Below are 6,009 nucleotides of genomic sequence, written 5' to 3' on the forward strand. Positions count from 1 at the left end.
ATGTCGATTTCATACCTTTACACAAAGCGTTCGGTAGGATATAAAAAGAAAGCGGTTCTCACCGCAACGTTATCAGCTGCGCTCAGGCACAAAGCGCACGACGCGTCTTGGCGACCCCGCTGTCAGTGCGTGAGAACCGGGGTGACAGAACGGTTCACTGCCGGAGTCCCGTGGAGGTCAGGGACAGACAGACAGCATAGAAAATGTCACTGAAGATGAAAAACGGGCCAGCTGCTCAACTATTTTAACATGAAAACTACACCTGGAGGATGAAACAGGGTGTAGCATAGAGGCTACGAGGTTATTCCACGCCCCTTTTCAGTGACAGATCTGTGCCTCGGTCTGCGGATACAGTAGCCTATAGGCTTGGCTCGCCCAGGAGAACTACTGGAATATGAAGGAACGGGCCCTCAGGACCCCCGGAGAAAGGTGTTGGGAGATGACAGAAGGTCTGATGGAGTCCCAGCTACCTTCAGCAATGTTAGTTTCATATGAGAGGGGGTAATATTGGGATGGGGATAGGAGGGTTACAGGATCAGTGAATCTGATTCAGGTGAAGTTTGCACCATTAATGTCCTGTTTTCAAGAAACAAAAACAACATGATGCTAAACATGATTCTAGAGTAATGATACGGACATGATCATTCAGATTGGTATAGGTACAGCAATTACCTGCATGTAGAACTGACTTGGTTCAATAATGTAAATTAAACCATAGCACCCTCACTCTCAAATCAAATCAAACTTTATTTGTAGGTATAACACATGCCATACACAGAGGCAACACAATGCGCTTTACAGAGAGCAATGGGGGGGTAGGTAGGTCCCACCCATATTCCATAGGGGGGAAAAAACAACAGTTTCACTCTCTCTCTGTCATGGGGTGGTTTAGTATGGTCTAGTATGTGTACAAGTAAGTATGTCATGGTTTGGAGAATTGTAACAGGTTCTCTGAAAAGCCATGCTGGTTAAATTCACCCAGAATACAAACAAAACCAACATGGGGACACAGGAAGTGGCCTACAGTACAGGTTTCACCTCCTTTGGTATTTTTTGTCTTTCAATTTCATTGTGTTCCGAACTGAACTATAGACACATCACATGCTTGTTCTCCTGTTTCAAGACAGTGAGTATGTGTTTGTTGGATGGAGAGAGAGAGAAAGGTCAAGGTCAACTTTATTTATAAAGCACGTTTAAAATCAACCGAAGTTGCACCAAAGTGCTGTACAATATATAAAATAAACTAAAACAAAAAACAGAATAAAGTGCACATAATCACAGAACAATAAAAGGACAGGACACAAAACAGGACAGGGGATGTAGGCTATCAGGCCTCAAAAGCCAGTGAAAACAAGTGTGCGTTTTAAGCTGAGACTTAAAGAGCCCTAGGTTCTGTGCGTGTCTAATGTGTGGAGGGAGGCTGTTCCAGAGCTTTGGGCCAGCCACTGCAAAAGCTCGGTCACCCTTGGTCTTAAGTCTCGATCTAGGGACTATTAAAATAGTCTTGGAGGAGGACCTCAGGGTTCTAGATGTCGCACGAACTTGAATCAGTTCAGCCAGATAGTGGGGGGCCAAACCATGTAGAGCCTTAAAAATAAACATTAAGATTTTAAAATCAATCCTGAAGCGAACAGGAAGCCAGTGGAGGGAGGCCAGCACCGGTGTGATGTGGTCCCGCTTCTTGGTTCCAGTCAGGAGGCGTGCAGCAGCATTCTGGACCAATTGCAGGCGCCTCAGTGACCGCTGGTCAAGGCCCACATACAAGGCATTACAGTAGTCCAATCTTGAAGAAATAAAAGCATGGATGACTGTCTCCAGGTCCTTAAAAGAGAGGTACGGTTTCACTTTGGATAAGAGCCTCAGCTGGAAAAAAGAGCCTTTAACCACAGAGCCAATTTGTCGCTCAAAATTAAAACCAGTATCAAAAGTGACACCAAGACTTTTAATAAAAGAGCGATTCTTGGCAGCGAGGGGCCCTAGGTTGCTAACATGGCTGTCTTTATGACCAAACAAAATAACCTCGGTCTTCCCATCATTCAGACTAAGGAAGTTTAAGTCCATCCAGGTCTTGATGTCATTTAGCGCAGATGTTACAGGCTTAAAGGAATCCTTACAGTTCAATTTCAGGGGGAGGTACAGTTGGACATCGTCAGCATAACAGTGGAAAGACACATTGTGTTTCCGTAGAATGGAACCCAGGGGCAGCATATATAAAGAAAATAATAAAGGGCCTAAGATGGATCCTTGGGGGACACCGCAGGTGAGGTGGGCCACACTAGATGAGAACTCACCCAGCTGGACAGAGAAGCTCCTATCAGTCAGGTAAGACTGTAGGAACATGAGAGCAGCACCTTTAATGCCAGCACACTGTTCAAGGCGGGTAAGAAGGGTCTTGTGGTCCACAGTGTCAAAGGCCGCGGTCAGATCTAGTGTAACCAGGATAGCAGCACACCCAGAGTCGACAGTAAGAATAATATCATTAAAAATCCTTAAGAGAGCCGTTTCAGTGCTATGAGCAATTCTAAAACCAGACTGGAACTTCTCATACACATCATTCATCGCTAAAAAAGGGTGCAACTGAATGGAAACAATCTTTTCCAGTACTTTGGACAAAAAAGGCAGTTTAGAGATGGGCCTAAAATTAGCGAGAACATTTGGGTCAAGACTAGGCTTTTTGATTAGTGGCTGTACTATAGCATGTTTAAAGGAGGCTGGAAAGACTCCAAAACTAAAAGATGCATGGACCAGAGTAAGAATAAAAGAGCCCACTGAATCAAACGCATCTTTAAAAAGGCGAGAGGGAACACTGTCGGAGGGGCAGTTTGTAGGCCGCAGCTCGTGGACAACGTCAGACAGTGATGTCAGGGATATGAGTTTAAACTCATTGAGACTAGCTGGGCACGAGGATGAGGCAGAGGGATCAGGGGCAGCAATGGGGGGCGCGGACCGAAGAGACACGATTTTCTCAACAAAGTAATTAAGAAAATCATTACAGAGAGCAGATGACGGTACAACCGGGGCAGTATCCCGAGGGTTGACGAGAGAGTCCAGAGTGTCAAAGAGAACCTTGGGTCTCCCAATGTTATTGGAGACAAGGTTGGAAATGTACCCGGTTTTTGCAGCCTTCACAGCTCTCTGAAACTCCATTACACAGTCCTGCAGAATCCCGAACGAGACATGTAGCTTGTCCTTTTTCCACTTTCTCAAAGAAAGAAAGAGACAGACAGACAGACAGACAGACAGACAGACAGATAGATAGATAGATAGATAGATAGATAGATAGATAGATAGATAGATAGATAGATCCGGGGTTTCAGCAGTGGGAAAAAAATAAAGCGGAATAAAGAATATATAGAGAATATACATAGTAGAATAAATTAAATTACAATAAATGTATACAGAGACGGAGAGAGAGATGGCTTGAAACCGAACTCTCAGGCCATCCTGAGCTCTCTGTCATGCTGTCTGTCATGCCGTCTGTCTGTCTCTCACATCTCCTGTGTTACTGATGGCTGCTTCTATTCTTCTCCTTCTCTTCTCGGTGGTTTGGTAAAGTAAATCTCCTCTCTCCCGTGTCCAAGTCTTTTATACAGGTTCGCTGCAGCAGAGCCAATCTAATTTGTGGAGACAATTATTCTCCTGTTCCCCCCCAGTGAGAGCAGAGGCGTCTCTGGAGACCCATCGCCCGTCTGATGCAGCAGGCCGGCCGCATACACACAGCAGGACCAGGCCTCTGTCAGGAACATAACCAGCAGCTTCCTCCAAAGCCTCTACGCCTTCAGGCTCCTTCAGCAGCTGCAGCCCCCTGCTCTGTACGAAGGCTCCAACACAGCACGTGTGAGGAGGGCAGTTGACAAGGTCTTTGGTGGGGGTGGTGTAGTTGACCAGCTTTTTGTGGGGAAGGGGGCAGAGGGGTTAGTTGACCAGCTGCCTGTGGGGAGGGGGGCAGAGGGGTTAGTTGACCAGCTCTTTGATGGAGAGCCTGTAAGTCTTCTTCTTCTTCTTCTTCTTCTTCTTTTCTTCATAGCTAATTCCATCCTATAGTAGCTAGTTCCATCCCATAGTAGCTAGTTCCTAAGGAAGCTAGTCATGCCTGGACACTCATCCCTGCTGTGCTGGTCAGTCAGTGTGTTGATGAGATGAGAGTGAGAACGGGCTGGTGATGTCAGCAGGTCAGCTAGGGAACCATGGAGGGAGTTAGAAACGGAAAACTACAGTAACAGAAATCCATGATATTGGCCGCCCAGTATAAAGGTCACACACACACACACACACTAGGGGTGGGAGAAATTACATAGTTTCCTTTCCGGTATAACAGCCATATTTCTTCCGGTTAACCAGTTACCCGTTGAGCAATTTGCGTTAATTAATGAGTCTAAAATAGGCCTAACGTTACCTGTGTTTTGATACAGGCAACTTTGCAAAAAGCATGAGAGGTGCACTTATAGAAATTCCTACTATCAATGATAATAATGTGACAAAAACACAACGATGAAGAGAGAAGCACGCTTTAATAAACAAGCCCTGCTGTAGCACCAAAGCTGTAGGCTACAGATACAAAAACGAACACGGAGACACAGAGCCTGCATTGTGCATTCAGAAAATTATAGCCCATATATCAGAAGTTGTCGGCTCAATCACTGACACAAGTCTGATTCAATCTCTAAAATAAAACACTATAGGCCAATAGGCCAACTCGGTCAAACAATCTGCACTTGATCCCGTCTCGCCTATCCTTACACATATGAGCTCTGTCAAAACCAACAACGAACTACTCTCGATATGACAAAACAATAAACATTTGTCAGGAATCAGGATCAGATGAATATATTCGGTTTAGTGTAAGATGAAGCTGTAGACTTCTTCACTAGTCCCTATTCCCTAGCGAGCCTTCCTATGAAACAAAAGACAAGACGGAATAAAACAGCATTATTATAACGAACGAGGAAGAACGGCTGAACGCGATCACATCGTCACTTGCATTACGTCCATAGAAACGGACTCGACAGATTAATTTAATTTAATAATTATAGAGGCTGGTTAGCGGTATTTTTTTTAATTCTACATGATTTAAATTGCAAAAAACGAAAAAAAGGTTACTGATTTTTAGTACCGGTTAACCCCTCCCACCACTAACACACAGACATGGGCCGTGTCCGAATTGCATACTACTTGCTATATAGTAGGCGAGATGCAGCATGCTGCATCAAAACTGTGCATACTGTATTTCGCCTACTATATAGTAGGTACTATATAGTAGGCGAAATCGGCGAAAAAATGGGCGTAAATGTAGCATAGTCCAGAGCATACTGTTCCGGAAGTCGAGACGTGAGACGTCACTGGGCTGTGAGAAAAATAAAAAAAGATGGCGAACGAAGAGATCTCCGGGACCGCAGCGGGAGTTTTCAAATGTAAGTATTGACTTAATTTGTCGATGGAAAAATTATTTTTTCGGACAGATATCTTAGTTATAACGACACAGAGCTACAAATGCAGTTTTGTGTATATAGGTGGGGTAGAAATGACATTTCGAAAAAGAACGTCATGATAGCTAGCTGCTCTCATTGATCTCTGTGGTGGACGTTACGTTAGCTCGCTAGCCCAGCCAACGTTAATAGGCTGCTAACGTTACAGGTGTTCAGACGGCTCTTGCTCAAAACGTATTAATGTCATAGCTTAAATGTTATTATAGCTAGAATCAAGACAAACAGAGTAACATTTCCATGTAATATGACCATGATTGCTTAAGAAATGTATAAGAAATGTCGAAATTGTGATGAGTTGTTAAATGGCTAACCTAAGCCACCGAGCCTAACGTTACTTGACGTTGTTTAAACAATTGTCTGTTCATTCCGTGATTTAAACGAGTTCAACTGTTCATATATCATTATGTTCATATATTAGTATTCATTGTCCCATAATACTTCTGGATGTATTACAGGGACTGACGACCACACCAGGGACCTGATCTCCTGGAGGACGGCCAACTCTTCCCTGTTCACAGGGAAG

Source organism: Borostomias antarcticus, assembly GCF_949987555.1.
Source record: "Borostomias antarcticus genome assembly, chromosome: 9".
NCBI classification, from domain to species: Eukaryota; Metazoa; Chordata; class Actinopteri; order Stomiiformes; family Stomiidae; genus Borostomias; species Borostomias antarcticus.